General features: G+C 43.3%; 1 protein-coding gene and 1 pseudogene across 1 annotated transcript in view; one reads left to right on the top strand and one right to left on the bottom strand.

Moving 5' to 3' along the window:
• LOC139325576 (uncharacterized) overlaps nt 1-18876 on the bottom strand; it is a 200861-nt gene that overhangs the window by 40951 nt on the left and 141034 nt on the right.
• The window catches only part of LOC139325597 (uncharacterized), a 200237-nt pseudogene continuing 190966 nt past the window's right edge, over nt 9606-18876 (top strand).

Consider the following 18876-nt stretch of genomic DNA (forward strand, 5'->3'; position numbering starts at 1 on the left):
GACCACTTGGGCTGAGTGCAGGTGGGAGAGAGTTCTTTGATCCTTACCCACTGGCCCGGTTCAGCCAATGGTGGCACGTCAGCAGCTGGAGGTAAAGCGGACTGGACCTGTTTAGAGATAGAGGACAAAACCTGCGCCAGATTATGCAAATATGAGGTGATATTTCTTTCCCCTTCACTAGAATCTGGCAGGGCAGAAGCAACAAAGGGTCTCCCATACATCATTTCAAAGGGTGACAATCCTAATTTCCCTGAAGGCAGGGCTCTAATTCTTGCTAAGACTAGTGGTAGTACCTTAGGCCAGGGGAGTTGGGTTTCTTGGCATAATTTGGACAAGTGTGTTTTCAGGGTTCTGTTCAAATGTTCCACTTTCGATGAAGCCTGTGGTCTGTAAACAGAGTGGAGGTGCCAAGGGATGCCTAAAAACTTACTGACATCCTGAGTAACCTGTGAGGTGAAATGCCTGCCATTGTCAGACTCAAGACCCTTAGGGACCCAAATCTTGGGATAATGTGATCAACTAAGGCATTCACCACCTCTCTGGCTTTTTGGGTGGAGGTAGGGATGGCTTCTGACCATCCAGTGAATAAATCCACAAATACAAGAAGGTTAGATTTTGCTCCCCTTTTTGGGAGTTCAGTAAAGTCTACTTGCCAAGCCTCCCCTGGGTATCGGGCAGTTCGAAGACGACCGAGAGGAAGTGGACTGCCCCCTCGGGGGTTGTTCCTTTGGCAGATGTCACATTGAGAAACAACAGTCTTGCAAAGGCCACGCAAGTTTGGATTGCAATAGCGGGATGTGAGCCACTTCTGGAGTGGGCGAGGACCGCTGTGAGACATGCGATGAGCTCGTTGAACAAGTTTCCACAGCATTTGTTGAGGGAGCTGGATTCTGTTTTGAACAACCCACCACCCATCGCACCACTTGCCATCAGGGTGTAGCTGGTCCCTAGGGCAGGAAGGTGTTGCGTGGGGTCACAGGGAAGCAAAGCTGAGAGATTCTTGGGATTGACAGCAGGGCCTGATTCAGCAGCTTGGCGGGCCCAATAGTCAGCAGCCCGGTTCCCACGAGAGATTTCACTGTGGTCTGTCTGGTGTCCTCGACAATGAATGATAGCTAGCTGGGATGGCTGTCTGACAGCTGTGACAAGTTTTTCTAGCAAGGGCTTCATCTTTAGGCTTTTCCCATCTGCACCAGTAAAGCCACGAGTCTTCCATAGAGCGGCATGAGTGTGTGCAGCCAAAAATGCATAACGACTGTCAGTATAGATATTAGTGCGCAGTCCAGCTGACAGATGGCATGCCTCGATCAGGGCTAAAAGCTCGGCTGCTTGAGCGGACCAGTGAGAGGGAAGTTGTCGTAGGAGGAGGGGGCCATCTCTGCAAACTACAGCCAGTCCTGTGTATCTTTTCCCATTTTTTACAAAAGAAGAGCCATCAGTCCAGAGTTGGGACTCAGGATTGTCAAAAGGTTCAGTCCTAAGATCTGCACGAATGCCTACCACGGATTCCAAGACGGCTAAACAGTCATGCTGTGGACCATCCTGGGGGGGGCAGGGCAAAAGGGTAGCTGGATTCAGCCTTTCACATCTCTGAAGCTGAACAGAGTCTGATTCTAAAATCTGGTTTGCATACTTAGAAATCCGGCATGAGGTGGCCCATGCTGGGAGTTTCTGTTCGAGGAGAGCTTGAACTGAATGAAGCGTATAAACGTTAAGGGGAGCCCAGTTTTCAGAAAAAGTTCAATCTGTGCTTTAATGCCAAGCCGGGCTTCCCGTTTGATAGGGTATTGGCGAATAGAGATAGGTTGGGCATCTGGGAGGAGCTGAGCCATGTGGGGTGTAGCAAATTTTGCAAACCCAGGGATTCCTTGATACCAAACTTGGGGATTTATTTTATTTGAATCAGGTCCTCTAAGGATTGTTTCTTTCTCTAGGAAGCAAAGATAACCTCTTTCTGGGGGAATTTCAAGGGAAACTCCCTGCTGGGAGCATTGTATAACTGCCCCCAATTTTCCTAGCAGATCCCTCCCCAAAAGATTGATAGGACATTGTGGCAATATTAGAAGGGAATGCTGGAGTGATGGTCCCTTGGTTGGTTCAACCTCCATTGGGTGACTGATCAGGGCATTCTCTTCTATCCCGGTTGCTCCAACAATGGGGGTGGTTTTAGAAGAGAGGCAAGGGATTGATTTATTGTTCAGGACGCTAAAGGTAGCTCCTGTATCAATCAAAAAGGAATAAGATTTGTTCCCCACTTTGAGCTCCATCAGAGGGTCTGGGGAAGCAATTGGCCCTCCAGAGCTCCTTCAGTAGGTTTCTGGATAAAACTCAGGAGCCTGAGCTGACATGAGGGGGGCTTCCGGGGGATCAGGTCTGTATCCTCCCCTTCCCCTCATTTGTCCGCGTCCCCTATTGGGCCGTTGTGGTTCATTGGGGCATTCTCTCCACCAATGGCCAGTTTGATGACACCGTGCACATTGATTTTTTGGGAGGGGTCTCCCCCTGCCTTTACTTTGGGGGCTCAAAGCCGCTGCTAAAAAAGCAGCTTGCTTTCTCATTTTCCTATCTTCTTTCTTTTCTTCCTCTTCCTCCCTTTGGGCATAGACAGTGAAAGCTGTCTGAATGAGGGCCTCTAAGTCCTTAGCAGTAGGGGTCTCTAGTTTTTGCAATTTCCTTCTTATATCGGGAGCACTTTGTCCCACAAAGGTCATTTTCAGCAAAACATCATTAGCTGGGCTATCAGGGTCGAGGTCAGTAAACCTCCAAAATCCATCTTTCAAACGGTTCAAAAAATCAGTGGGGGATTCCTTTGGATTTTGAAGGATCTGATGAACTCGGTGAAAGTTCACCGTTTTTGGAACACCGAGCCTCAGTCCTTGAAGGATAGCATCCCTGGCTCTCTGGAGGATGAGGGCACCCTGATCCGTGTTGGGATCAACCTCATAGCTGGGGCTAAAAAGAATCAGGGGTTCAGGCCATAAGGCTGGGGCATCGTTATTAGTTTGAATGCCATGTTCTCTAGCAGCTTTGTAGTGTGCCGTGGTGGCTTTAAGAACTTGTTGTTTTTCCTCAGTAGACAGGAGTGCTGATAAGAGAGTAAAAATATCAGGCACATTAGGTCTATGAGTGGCCATCACACGTTGAACGAGTTCAACATAACTTTGGGGGGATTCCCTGTAAGAGGGAAGTCCTGCTTTCCAATTGAAAAGATCATTGGTAGTAAAAGGTGTGTGAACAAACACCAATTCATCTTTCATAGGAACTTGTCGAAGGGGGGCTAGGACTGAGGGACCCGGTTGGTCGGCAGGTGCGTAAGTCTGTCCCGTCCTAGTGTGAGGAGGACTTAAAGCCATCAGATCTGGATACAGAGCTTGGGCTGCCTGGGATGTTGAACTTTGTGGATTAGCCTGGGATGGCTGTGATGTTGTTGGGAGCACCTGAGTTTGTGGATTAATCTGAGGGGCAGTTGGACGCACCTGATCCTGCACAGCGGATTGTGCTGTTGCCTGAGGTGCCTGAGCCATTAAAGGCACAGCGTTTACATCAGGGGAAGGGGGAGCAACATAAGATGGTGGGAGAAACTCCTCTTCTTCTTCAGTCACTTTGGATAGCTTTTTCTTTTTTGCAAAAGTGACAATGGGGCAAATTTTAGAAGAGGGCGTTGGAGTGAGCCCACATGCTTTCTGGATGTCTGGGCGACAAAGGAGATTGGAGAAGAAGCTAATGTAAAGCTCCTCTTCAGTTCCTCCTATGGCAGCCAGGAATTCAGCAAATTTGTTGACAAAATCTAAATCAAGGCTGCCTTCTGGAGGCCAGGTTCCTACGTTAGGACCAATTAAGTAGGTTGGCCAGACGGATGTGCAGAGGGCTTCCAGCTTATTCTTTTTTAGAACAATCCTTTTTTCTGCAATAGGCTTTACTGTGTCCCAATGGGCTAACACGCAGTCCAGAGGGGAACACGACTCTGTTTTTCTTACAAAGTTACTCATTCCGAATGGGCTACCAGCATGGTTGCCCATTTTCCAGGGGATTCCTTTCTGTCAGCTCAAAGCCTGACTAGACTTTCTCTGTCTCCTGAGGAGATTTCCCACACCTTTCCGTCAGCGCGAAGCCTAACCAAACCCTCTCTTTTTCCCTAAGAGATTTCCCAGACCTCCCCTGCGGGTCCGAAGTTTGGTCAGAGCCCTCTCCTGCACTACACACTTTTAATATTCCACCAATCACACGCCTTTCAAAGTGATCGTCTCTGGCTGATCTCCTCTCGGATAATCAGAAGCGCAGATTGGATCTCCGCACGTCGCTTCGAGGGCAAACCTCTGAGGAATTTCCCTCGTCTCATTCACACACTCACAAAGCAACACTCCCCTCCCCACCCAAAAGAAAAAGTCTCTACTCACTTAGCAGAGGACAATCTTCCCCAATACCCAGTTCAAGCCTCAATTAGGGCGTTAGTTAGTTAGTTAGTTAGTTTATTTGATTTGTATACCGCCCTACTCCCGAAGGACTCAGGGCGGTGAACAGCCAACAATAAAATACATAAATACACAAAATTTAAAAACCCGATAAAATCAAATTAAACTTTTTGGCCCAGACAAGGTCTGGCCCAGTTCAGGTCCGGCTGGAAACAGAATCTGCCGATGGCCGACCAGGTCGAAGTCACCGGTTTAAACTTGCCGGGAGCGCTCTTGACTTCGTCTCTGGTCCTCGCCGGTTTCTTCCATACGCCGTTGGTGAAGGCCGCCAAACCACAAGGGGGTTGGCTGTATGGGGGGCCAAATGTGGCAACCTTGAAGGAAAACGTTGCCTTCAAGCCCCATGTTCATTGGGCGCCAGAAATGTAAGGTCCAGCTGTACGCTTAAGCTCTCAGTGAACCAAAAAGAAAGACTTAAACGGAGGCTTGAATAAGAATCAACATTTAATCTTTGATCAAAGACAAAAGGTTGGGTAAAACCATTCCAAACACATACAAAGAGATATGTATACCTTTAAATAAGGTGACCAGACGTCCCGCTTTTGGCGGGACAGTCCCGCTTTTGAGCAATTTGTCCCGCGTCCCGCGGCGTTTCAAAAAAGTCCCGATTTTTCTTGAGCCCCAGCTGATGGCTAGAAGAAAAAAAAACTGTTTAAACTCTTGCCCGGGGCTTCAAAGGGCCGCCCTACAGGCAATCAGTGTAAAGCAGTTTTTTTTTCCCCTAGCTAAGCTTCAGAACCGAAACCGAAACCGAAACCGAAACCAGGGTCTTTGGTGCAGCGTGACAAAATGAGGCAGAGAGAGATTTATTTTTATTTTTATTTTTCCTCCCCAAAAAAGGTAGGTGAAAAACTGCAAACATGGGAAATTTAGGAGGAGAGTTCAAGATTTTAAAACACAAAGGAAAAAAAGCTGTATTTAACTAGGGAATTGTAATAATTGAGATACTATTAATTGTATATTGTGTTGAAAGCAGAAATGGTTAAGTTGTGGTTCGGAGGAATATATGGGAGAAATTATTTGGTTTATTATTATTGGTAAATATAATTAATTGATTTGTAAGAAATTGGATTGCATGGAAATAATTGGAATATTCATGTTCATATTGATTAATATACAAAAAAGATAGTTTTATAACTAATTGATTTATATTAAAATGTTGAATTTGTATTAAACAACTGTATTACATAATTACATAATTAAACAATGTGAGGATGGATATAAAAATAGATGACAATGGGAAGGGGTATAATATAGAATAGAAGGGAAAAATTGAATTTGATTAAGATTAGAGATGAGGATGAAGGGTAATATTGGTTTTTTAAAAAAATAGATGAGGAATAAATATGGCAAAAAGGAAATATAGAAATTGTAAATTTAATTGAAATGACTAAACACTGTTTAAATTTGTGAACCGGCCAAATACTCTGTTCAAAGAAAATACATTGTATGTTTGTATGTGTGTTTCTAATTATTGTTATTTATTCTTATTTGTTCTCTTTTATTCTTTAAAGTTTAACAATTCATTCTTTATCTTAATATCTTTATATTTGTTTGGGGTTGGCTTTCTTCCCTTTCATCTTTTTTATTGTACAGCAATCTTTCTCCTCAAACCTACCACCTCTCTCTTTTCTTTCCTTCTTACTTTCTTTTCCTCCCCCTCTTCTTCTCCTCCCTACTTCCTCTTCTTTTCTCCTTCTCCTCCTCTCTTCCTCCCTCTCTTACCCTCACTCCTACTCTAATTTCCCTTCCCTTCCTTCATCCCTCTCTATTGCTGTATCCTTTTATGCATATGGACTACTCAGAGGGCTGAAAAAGTTATTTTTGACTGGTCCTCGCACTTTTGACCAGTCCTTGAACTTACGACTGTCCTCACATTTTACGTTTTTGCCCTATCTTGTCACCATGGTGAAGAGAAGCAGTTGTGAAATGAGTGACACGGTTGTTAAGAATGCTACAATGGGCATAAATGATGACCAGTCATAAATGCGAAGACCGGTCAAAAGTCCGAGGACCTGTCAGAAATCACTTTTTTCAGCCCTCTGGGTAGTCCTTTTGTGCACAGGGACTACTCAGAGGGCTGAAAAAGTTATTTTTGACTGGTCCTCGCACTTTTGACCAGATCTCGAATTTACGACTATCCTCACATTTTACGTTTTTTGCCCTATCTTATCACCATGGTGAAAAGAAGCAGTTGTGAAATGAGTGACATGGTTGTTAAGAATGCTGCACAGGCAGAAATGTGAGGATGGTCATAAGTGTGAGGACCAGTCAAAAGTGCGAGGACCTGTCAGAAATGACTTTTTTCAGCCCTCTGAGTAGTCCCTATACACATAGCCATGGCCACCCGGTCACATGACCAGCTAGTCACTCCCACCCAGTCACATGACCTCCAAGCCACGCCCACAAAATAAGCCACGCCCACAGAACCGGTAGTAAAAAAATTTCTCCTTTTTAATGTGTTGTATTGTTTTTAAAACAGCTTTTGGGAAGCTGCAATGAGTTGACTGAATGGTGGGCAGTTAAAAGAATGCTTTAAATGACTCATTGGGGACCTCTTTGATCCCCCACTAGGTGCAGAGACTGGGTGTCCCCCAGTTGTCAGGATAAAGTCCCCCATTACTAGGCTTTCTCTTCATCAGCTAAATCGGCATCCGTCTTCCTTCAAGCAGCCAGAGGGAGTCTGCACAAGTCCCGAGTCCCGCGTAGAGGTGAGGCGGGGGGGCTCCCTTTGATCTTTGGGGTCAAGTCTCCCCTTTGGGGGCCCCCTCCCGCATTCTGGCAGGCAGAGGTTGAGGGGCCCTTCTGGGACTGAGACTCCCCCCCCCATCCAGCTCCCTCCCTAGGCAAGGTGGGGGGGGAGGTTGGAGGGGCACCCAGGCAGGTAAGAGGCCAAATGGGCATTTTCACCCTTGCAATACAACTCTGGTAAATTGGCTGCAAATAGAGGGAAGATTTCCCAGAGTCCAGGAGCCCTTCAGAAACCAACCTACCTCTTGGAAGGCACCTTCACTCTGATAACTGACAGTAACTGGCAGTTGAGCCTGCATGGGTGAGGTCATGAAGCCCTCAGAATTCCCTCAGAGATGGCAGGCCTCCCTTGGCCTCCTCCCAAAGCTCACCTGCTCCGCCTTTTCCACACCCACCAATGCCAGGCAAATGTCTGAAGGAGGTGACCAAACCAATCACTCAAGCTGCCCAGTTCTCATATTTTGGCACAAAAGGCAGATTTTTGTATGTAGACTGCCTCTGTCAAGGGAAGCTCCACTTTTTTTTTTTTTTTTGAGAAAAAAACTTCTTTTTATTTTTAAACAAACAATTCATCATTAATCAATCAGTGCAACATCTTGGTACAACATTTATTTAAAAATTTAAACAAAGTTTATCTTTGAACATTTTTGCCAATCTTTCCGGTGACATGTTTTATAGATGGCACATGTCACCGGAAATAGATTGGCAAAAATGTTCAAAGATAAATCAGCTAAATGTTGGAAATGCCACCAGACATCGGGATCGTACTATCACATGTGGTGGACATGTCCAGAAGCGAGAAATTATTGGGCACAATAATCACAATAATCACAAAAACTGATACAGCAACACATTGATCTTAAGCCGGAGCTGTTCCTGTTGGTATCTTACCGGAGAAATTTAGTAGAGAAAATACGTATTGGATTATACATGTAATAACGGCAGCAAGAATGGTATTTGCACAAAATTGGGAAGCAGAAAAAATTCCTAGAAAGGGAGAGCTAATTAAGAAAATATTCGAATGTGCAGAAATGAATAGATTAATATTAGCAATTAGTGGGAAGGAAGAATCGGACTGTTACAGCATATGGGGGCAATTTTATCAATGGATAGAGACTGAATATAGACAATAGGCAGTGTAGAAATAAGAAATATGGGAGAAATATGTTGCAATACATTAAATTTAAATGTAAGAGGAAAGATAAATATGTACTAAGAAAATGATAATACATGTTGAATATGATGACACAGAAGCTCCACTCATTAATGTAGCTCTGGATAAACTTGTTGGTTTATTACCTTTAAAGCCCTACATGGCTCAGGGCCAGGTTATCTTTGAGACCGCCTTCTACCGCATAGCTCCCAGCGACCGGTAAGATCCCAGAGAGTTGGTCTCCTCCGGGTCCCGTCAGCTAAACAATGCTGGCTGGTGGGCCCGCGGAGGAGGGCCTTCTCTGTGGCTGCCCCAGCTCTCTGGAACCAGTTACCTCCTGAGGTCCGGACCATCCCCACCCTATTGGCCTTCCGAAAAGTGGTGAAGACCTGGCTTTTCCAGCAGGACTTGGCCGTTGATCTAGCTTTTGCGATCTGGCGAGATCCGGCCATGAATGGTGTGAATGGGTTTTAATGTTTTTAGTGTTTTTAATTTTTAACTGTTTCTATAATGGTTTTTTAAATGTATTGTGAGCTGCCCTGAGTCTTCGGAGAGGGGCGGTATATAAATTGAATAAATAAATAAATAAATAAATAAACTTCTCATCACACCCTTTGTGTTGCCATGTTGTTTTGTGCTTTTTTCCATCATCCCAGGTGAGCTCCCTCCATTATTTCTGCTTAGGTGAGGCACCTTTTCCTGAATCCCAAAGTAATACAGCAATCCAGGACAGAAAGCAAAATATGGTCGCAGCCCCAGAAGAGCCCCTGACCTCCCCCTCCCTCAATATGGAGGTGGGGGGGAGGAGACTGGACCCCAAAGGGAGCCCCTACTCCATCTCACTTCCGCCCCGGACTGTAATAACGCGCGGCACCGCGCAGGCGCCATCTGGCTTGTTGAAGGAAGGATGCCGATTGGTCGAACTCGGGATGTCGGCGATAGGCAAATGGACTCTGAGGGGTGGATCCTCCAAAGGAAAAGGCGGAACTAGTGAAGAGAAAAGGGCGTGAAGCCTCCACTTCCGGAAACACAACGGGCAACAAGGGAGCTGCCTGAATCGACGACAGAGGAGGCCGTTTGATGCAGGTTTGTTGCACGGGATGCTTGGAGGGTCTCTTTTGGGTCTACTTGAGGCGGGGGCTTGGGCCTGGGCCTCTCCTGCAGGGAAGGGGAGGCAGCCGTGACCCTCTTCTTTTTCTCCCCTGCAGGAGGATGCAGGATGGCGGCAGATGCAGGAAAGAGGTGCCGGCCGAGAGGAGGAGGAGGAGAGTGGGCCCCGCGGAGCAGCCCTGCCCAGTCCCAGCACGGCTTCCCCGGGAGACGGCGGTGAAAGGCCGGGGGGGCTCCGTGGCTGCAGGAGGGAGGAGCCCAGGGGTAGCCCGGGAAAGGCGGCTGCCTGGAGGGCTATGCGGGGAGGAGGAAAAAGGCAGAAACCCCGAGACGGGCCTGGAGGGTGGAGGCTCCTTCAGAAGACCCCCAAAGCCCGGAAGGATCCAGGAGGAAGCAAAGGAACATCAGTGCCCAGAATGTTGGAAAACCTTCAAAATATACGGAGATCTTCAAAGGCATCTAAGAATCCACTCAGGAGAAAAACCTCATAAATGCTTTGAGTGCGGAAAGAGCTTCAGTCAGAGGGAAGATCTTTATAAACATCAAAGAATCCACTCAGGAGAAAAACCTCATAAGTGCCTGGAGTGTGGAAAGAAATTTAGTCGGAGGAGCACCCTTTATAGACATCAAAGGATCCACTCAGGAGAAAAACCTCATAAGTGCCTGGAGTGTGGAAAGAGCTTCAGTCGGAGGAGCACCCTTTATAGACATCAGAGGATCCACTCAGGAGAAAAACCTCATAAGTGCCTGGAGTGTGGAAAGAGCTTCAATCGGAGGAGCAACCTTTACACACATCAAAGGATCCACTCAGGAGAAAAACCTCATAAGTGCCTGGAGTGTGGAAAGAGCTTCGGTGATAGCAGCAACCTTTATAAACATCAAAGGATCCATTCTGGAGAGAAACCTCATAAGTGCCTCGAGTGTGGAAAGAGCTTCAGTCAGAGGGGCCACCTTTATAAACATCAAAGGATCCACTCAGGAGAAAAACCTCACAAGTGCCTGGAGTGTGGAAAGAGCTTCAGTCAGAGGAAGGACCTTTATAAACATCAAAGGATCCATTCTGGAGAGAAACCTCATAAGTGCCTTGAGTGTGGAAAGAGCTTCAGTCAGAGGGGCGACCTTTATAAACATCAAAGGATCCACTCAGGAGAAAAACCTCACAAGTGCCTGGAGTGTGGAAAGAGCTTCAGTCAGAGTAGCCACCTGTATACACATCAAAGGATCCACTCAGGAGAAAAGCCTCATAAATGCTTTGAGTGTGGAAAGAGCTTCAGTGAGAGGGGACATCTTTATAGACATCAAAGGATCCACTCAGGAGAAAAACCTCATAAGTGCCTGGAGTGTGGAAAGAGCTTCAGTCAGAGGAGATATCTTTATAGACATCAAAGGATCCACTCAGGAGAAAAACCTCATAAATGCCTGGAGTGTGGAAAGAGCTTCAGTCAGAGGAGCAATCTTTATAGACATCAAAGAATCCATTCTGGAGAGAAATCTCAAAAGTGCCTTGAGTGTGGAAAGAGCTTCAGTCAGAGGAGCAACCTTTATAGACATCAAAGAATCCACTCAGGAGAGAAACCACATAAATGCCTGGAGTGTGGAAAGAGCTTCAATCAGAGAGGAACTCTTTATAGACATCAAAGAATCCACTCAGGAGAGAAACCATATAAATGTCTGTAGTGTGGAAAAAGCTTCAGTCAGAGGGGATATCTTTATACACATCAAAGAATCCACACAGGAGGGAAACCTCATAAGTGCCTGGAGTGTGGAAAGAGATTCAGTCAGAGGGGACATCTTTATAGACATCAAAGGATCCACTCAGGAGAAAAACCTAAGTGTGAGAAGACTGAGTGTATATTTAATTTGGCCAAATGTGAATAGAAACCCTAGGAATTCACGTAGTGCATATTCATGATCATTATAATAATTCCAATAAGAGGAATTATTGGTCTTCACTCCAAATGAGTAAAGAAGACAATAAGGGTAAATAATAACTGCCAAATAAGGGACTTTCTCAGGCTGAATAATAAAGGACTGTTTCAATTGTACATGTTAGATCAAAGGATCCACTCAGGAGAAAAACCTCATAAGTGCCTGGAGTGTGGAAAGAGCTTCAGTCAGAGGGGACATCTTTATAGACATCAAAGGATCCACTCAGGAGAGAAACCTCATAAATGCCTGGAGTGTGGAAAGAGCTATACTGAGTGTAGTAGCCTCAATCGACACCAAAGAATTCATGTGGGAGAAAAATGATAAACACGCCTGAGTGTGAGAAGACCTTCAGTCATGGTGTATCTCAGGAATTGAATTGAATTGTATATTTAATTTGGCCAAATGTGAATAGAAACCCTAGGAATTCACCTAGTGCATATTCATGATAATTATAATAATTCCAATAAGAGGAATTATTGGTCTTTACTCCAAATGAGTAAAGAAGACAATAAGGGTAAATAATAACTGCCAAATAAGGGACTTTCTCAGGCTGAATAATAAAGGACTGTTTCTTTTTTTTTTTTTATTGAAAAAGTTTTCAAATACAAATTTCCCCCCCTTTTTTTTCCCCTCTCCCTCCCCCTCCCTAACCCCCCTCCCCACCCATCCCCCCTGTGACTTCTTCGTAACAAAAAAAAACCCTAATTCATAACAGATTACTTACTCCCTCCTCTAAATATTGACCTTTACTTACTAAAAATATTATTAATATTATGACATCCCCCTTTATCCATACATTTCAGAAAAGAGAAAAGAAAGAAAAAAAAAACATTATACTATAACATTATAGAATAACTTCTAATTTAGCATAATAATATTATAACTCCCAATTTGGCAATAATCTGGCCTTTTTCTCCTCTCCCAAGCTTGTATCTATATATTATTACAACAATTCAAGACCACCTTCCACTTTAAAACTATACGATAAGTCCTACTTTAACATTTAATCTTCTATATATATTACTATAACATTTCAAAGCGGCCTTCCCCATAAAATCTAGTTTAACATTTATTCCACTCTATCCATTTCCTCCACTCCCCTAAATATATCACTTAAAAATCCCTTTTCTTAGACTAATCAATCTACTAACTAGCTTATTCACCCACTATCATGCAAAATTACCATACACAACAATTCTTAATATCTTTGATTCACTGCCCACACTACTTAAAAATATATGTCTATATATTCCATTATATCTAAATAAAAAAAAGAAAAGACAATGACTTTAAATTTATAGTCCATATAATATCTTCTTTGAGGTCTTTCCACTGGATTGGTAGAACCAACATCCATAATAGGGTAACATAGCTTGCTGGTGCAACAGTTTATTCAGGATCTTCAATCATATCTGCCCCCATCAGTAGTAAATATCTTCTTATATGTATAACAGTAAAAACAACCACCCGAGTGACATTATAATTATATTCCATATAGTAATAATTGTGGGTTTCATCAGGATTATTGATTCCCATCATCGTAGTGGGTAACAACCCGATCTTCTGCATGCCCCAGCATAATTCTCTTGCCTTGTGATTCAAGATAATTATAATATGTTTATCAACACAAAAAGAAATTCCAAAGTGGATAATTCAAATCCATCAGTTTAAGGCTCTTTTCACGTCCCCAGATTACGGCCATGCAGAGATCTGCCACAATCCTCAGGATGATATTAACCAATACGTCGCCTCTTCTATGTTTACACATAATCATTCATATTTTAAAGTCACTGGCTTCACTGTTGCTTAATTTAGAAATTTCTATTTTTATGCAACCTATTTCTTTTCTTTCTTTTCTTTTTGTGGGTTTGGTTTCCATCCTGGTTTCCTTTCTACAAATTGTGTATCATCTGGTCGGTTTTCATTCTGCTTTGTAGATTGGTCTTGTTGGTTTTGTTTTTGTGTCTCATGTTTCTTTTTTATCCCTTGTGTATCCTCTAATTGGTTTCCATGCTTGTCCTTGCCTTGATAAGTCATCACATTAAGGTTAGATGCCACTTCTCTCAAATTTGTAGATAGTCCAGCTGGGGTATCCAATGAATCCAAAGGCAATTCATCTGGTACAGTCTCTATGTTTCGATATTTTACCTTTATTTCCGGCTCCTTCTGCTTATCCTGTATTATACCTGAAGATGTTAAGTTCATTTTCAACCTATTTTGATAAAATTCTTCCGCTCTTTCAACAGTATTTAGCTGATATCTTTCTCCTTGATATCTAAATATAATACCAACTGGGGCGTCCCACCTGAATGAGATATTTCTCTTTTTTAACTCATTCACCAGAAAACCAAATTTCTTCCTTTCCATCAATATCTTAGGTGGGAGTTCCTTGTAAATCCAAATCTTTCTTCCATGCAATTGCAAATTAGAATTGAAGGAATTTTGCACGATATTATTCCTAATTTCTTTATCTGTAAAATAAATCACCACATCTCTAGGCAATTGCCTTTGCTTGGCAGTCCATGAGTTGATTCGGTAAACTCTGTCAATCCTACAAAACACTTCGTCAGGTTGAACCTTTAGAATCCCAGCTAGAAATTCAGAAGATATTTTCCTTAAATCATCTCTATTATTTTCCTGCAAACCTCTTAATCTTATCGCATATTCTGTGAAATTATATTGTACCATTAAAATCTCTTTTTCAATCTTCTGTTGCAGATTTTCTGCATTACCATACTTTTGATCAGCATCCATTTTAGGTTTTTCTTCTAAGCTAATAAGGACTGTTTCAATTGTACGTTAGATTTTTCAACTGGTCTAAATTGTACCTTTTCACAACAGACATGCCATTTCCCATGTGAATGTTCTTTTAATGGAAGGCTCATTTCAGTGGTTATGCTTAGTATTATGGGATGTTACTGTCCATGTCTCTGATGTAACTGTAACTTTAGCAGGGTGATTTCTTCCATGCAATCAGCTCTTGTGTTTTATTTTTTTTTTTCTACTGTATGGAGTATAAAATGAAACCAGATTCTGTGTCCTGGATTCCCTCTTTTCATTAAGGGAAATCTCTTTGCTACAATATTCTAATAAATTGCCTTTAAATTTACAGTCCCAGACTGTATCTCAGGAATTGAACTGAATTGAATATTTAATTTCGCCAACTGCGAATAGACACACAGGGAATTTGTCTCGGGTTCACAAGCTCTCAATGTATGTACAAAACATCAGAATAATGATATAATTATAACAATTCAAATAAGAGGAATTATTTATTTATCTTTTCTTCAACTGAGTAAAGAAGAGTTAATAATAACTGCCAAATAAGGGACTTTCTCAGGCTGAATAATAAAGGACTTTTTCTATTGTCCCTACCATGATGGATGTGAAATGACAGGTGCTCTTTAATCGTATATTTATAAGCTGCTTAGAAGTTTTCACTTCCATTTTTATGCTTGCCCTTCCCCCTCACACTTAGAGGCTGAGGGTACAGATGCATTTCTCTTCAAACAATCATACAGTTTGCAGTCTACATATAGTATATTTGAAGAAAAATGGGGAAAAGGAATATTCCTGCCCTTGCTTTATGAGTTGTCTCATGGTTACTGTGAAACTCTGTGGATGTATCAATGCAGTGCATGTTATTTCAGCTTGCGGTGCTTGGATTCATTGAATGAGTTTAGCAGAAATGTAAATATTGCAGAATATACAGCTTCATGCTACATAACTAAGCTTCATTTCAACCTGAATAAACTACATTATTAATGTATCTTAAATGGAAAAATATCTTTATGATTCTTGATGAACATATCTTTTCTTTTATGTACACTGAGAGCATATGCACCAAGACAAATTCCTTGTGTGTCCAATCACACTTGGCCAATAAAAATTCTATTCTATTCTATTCGAATATCCCAACTTTTTCTATTGTGTGGAGTATAAAAAGAAACCCGATTCTGTGTCCTGGATTCCCTCTTTTCATTAAGGGAAATCTCTTTGCCACAATATTCTAATAAGTTGCCTTTAAATAGTCATCCCACTCAGTGCCTAATTGAAGCAAGTGTGCTGTGGCTGAATCTAGGGCTCATTTGGCCTCCATTGTTGGGGGTGTGAACTGTCCATATCATGTAAGACCCTCCCCAGACATCAGAAACTCTTGTCAATTGGATTCTCTCAACGGTCCCCTTGTCTTCCAGCAGAAACTGCTAAAGGGACTCTCTAAGGCCAAGGAAGCTTTGTGAGATACGAGCCAGATTCTCAAAGGGCCTCCAGCCTTTCAGCCTTCAACACCCGGCTTTTCCCCAGGCACTGGGAGGTCAGACAAGGAGAAGGTGGCATGGATTGGTGCCTGGCTTTTCTTTGTTTTCATTTTCCATGTTTTAATGTGTTGTATTGTTTTTAAAACAGCTTTTGGGGAGCTGCAGTGAGTTGACTGAATGGTGGGCAGTTAAAAGAATACTTTAACTGCTCATTGGGGACCTCTTTGATCCCCCACTAGGTGCAGAGACTGGGTGTCCCCCAGTTGTCAGGATAAAGTCCCCCATTACTAGGTTTTCTCTTCATCAGCTAAATCGGCGTCCGCCTTCCTTCAAGCAGCCAGAGGGTGCCTGCACAAGTCCCAAGTCCCGCGTAGAGGTGAGGTGGGGGGGCTCCCTTTCATCTTTGGGGTCCGGTCTCTCCTTTGGGGATCCCCTCCCGCATTCTGACAGGCAGAGGTTGAGGGGCCCTTCTGGGACTGAGACTCCCCCCCCCATCCAGCTCCCTCCCTAGGCAAGGTGGGGGGGGAGGTTGGAGGGGCACCCAGGCAGGTAAGAGGCCAAATGGGCATTTTCACCCTTGCAATACAACTCTGGTAAATTGGCTGCAAATAGAGGGAAGATTTCCCAGAGTCCAGGAGCCCTTCAGAAACCAACCCACCTCTTGGAAGGCACCTTCACTCTGATAACTGACAGTAACTGGCAGTTGAGCCTGCATGGGTGAGGTCATGAAGCCCTCAGAATTCCCTCAGAGATGGCAGGCCTCCCTTGGCCTCCTCCCAAAGCTCACCTGCTCCGCCTTTTCCATACCCACCAATGCCAGGCAAATGTCTGAAGGAGGCGACCAAACCAATCACTAAAGCTGCCCAGTTCTCATATTTTGGCACAAAAGGCAGATTTTTGTATGTAGACTGCCTCTGTCAAGGGAAGCTCCACTCTTTTTTTTTTTTTTGAGAAAAAAATTTCATTTTCATTTTTAAACAAACAATTCATCATTAATCAATCAGTGTAACATCTTGGTACAACATTTATTTAAAAATTTATTTTTTTAAAAAAATTTTTATTATATTTTTATTGTTAAGGAATAACAAAAAAGAAAAAAAATCAATACAAAAAAATACAAAAAAGGACATAGAAAGCTATGTAGCTAGCTGCTCCATTTGTGAAGCAGCAAAAAGACGCCAGGGGAAATCCCCAGATCTATTGCAGAAGGTTTAGCTGAACCCTCAGCGCCTTGGAGAGAGATCGCGATGGATTTCATCGTGGAATTGCCAAATAGTGAGGGAAATACTGTTATTTGGGTTGTGACAGACCTATTTTCAAAACAGGCACATTTCATACCCTGCCAAAAGATCCCAACTGCTAAAAGTTTAGCCAAATTATTCCTAGTACACATTTATCGACTTCATGGAGCTCCACAAAGGATCATCTCCAACAGAGGGGCTCAATTCACCTTCAACTTTTGGAGGGCATTTTTGGGCTTACTTGGTACTGGCCAGGGGTTGAGCACATCCTTTCATCCTTGTACTAATGGTAATTCTGAAATTTTGAACTCGGTGCTAGAACAATATTTAAGATGTTTCATTAATTTGCTGAAGTTGCGTTTAATAATGCTGTCCATTCAAGCACTGGTTTTACCCCTTTTAGAGTAGCAACAGGCCAGGATTTCAGCCCCATGCCTGAACTACCCACAGAAGAACCCACCATCCCTTCACTTAAGGAGTGGATGGATAATTTGCAAAACATGTGGCCAGTGGTTAGATTAGCCTTACAGGAAGCTAGAGAAGCTTTCAAGATTCAAGCTGACAAGAAAAGGATGGAACCCAAACCTTTTCATATTGGAGACAGAGTACACTTATCTACAAAATTCTTGAAATCATGACAACCTTCAAAGAAACTAGGGCCAAAGTTCACTGGACCTTTCCCCATCACTAGAATCATCAATCCAGTAGTAGCTGAACTACTCCTTCCAATGACACTCAGGCAGATCCACCCAGTATTCCCTATCAGTTTACTCAAACGAGAAGTAACCTCATCCCTCAGACCACCTGCATCTATACCACCCGTTCCCATCATGATTGAAGGTGAACAACACTTTGAAATCAAGGAAATCCTTGACTCTAGGATCCACAGAGGGAAAGTCCAACACTTAGTTGCTTGGAAACATTTACCATCAGCACACAATGAATGGGTCGCCAAACACCACGTTAGGGCTCCAATCTTACTGAGAAAATTTCACTCCCAATACCCTAACAAACCTTGTTGATCTACTATCATGAAATCTTGTGCATATTTGTTTTTTTTTTACAGGTGGACCCTTTTGTTTTCTAAGGAGGGTAGCATGTCAGATCCCTAAAAGTGATACTGCCATTCAAGTGAAGGAAGGGGGAGACTGGATTCAATTTACTAGCATGGCCTGTGTCATCAGATATTTTACAACCTATATCCTGGCGCCAAGGAGGCCTGGGATTCCCTTTACCTGCAGGAGTTTATATGATAGCCATGTGGGTTGTCTCACTTTAAAGCAGTGGTTCTCAACCTTCCTAATGCCGCGACCCTTTAATACAGTTCCTCATGTTGTGGTGACCCCCAACCAGGGGTGGGTTCTAAATTTTTTTACTACCGGTTCTGTGGGCGTGGCTTATTTTGTGGGCGTGGCTTGGAGGTCATGTGACTGGGTGGGAGTGACTAGCTGGTCATGTGACCGGGTGGCCATGGCTATGTGTATAGGGACTACTCAGAGGGCTGAAAAAAGTCATTTCTGACAGGTCCTCGCACTTTTGACTGGTCCTCACACTTATGACCATCCTCACATTTCTGCCTGTGCAGCATTCTTAACAACCATGTCACTCATTTCACAACTGCTTCTTTTCACCATGGTGATAAGATAGGGCAAAAAACGTAAAATGTGAGGATAGTCGTAAATTCGAGATCTGGTCAAAAGTGCGAGGACCAGTCAAAAATAACTTTTTCAGCCCTCTGAGTAGTCCCTGTGCACAAAAGGACTACCCAGAGGGCTGAAAAAAGTGATTTCTGACAGGTCCTCGGACTTTTGACCGGTCTTCGCATTTATGACTGGTCATCATTTATGCCCATTGTAGCATTCTTAACAACCGTGTCACTCATTTCACAACTGCTTCTCTTCACCATGGTGACAAGATAGGGCAAAAACGTAAAATGTGAGGACAGTCGTAAGTTCAAGGAC

The sequence above is a fragment of the Pituophis catenifer genome, unplaced genomic scaffold (assembly GCF_029215685.1).
Source record: "Pituophis catenifer annectens isolate HBS135680 unplaced genomic scaffold, rPitCat1.0.hap2 SCAF_17, whole genome shotgun sequence".
Lineage (NCBI taxonomy): Eukaryota > Metazoa > Chordata > Lepidosauria > Squamata > Colubridae > Pituophis > Pituophis catenifer.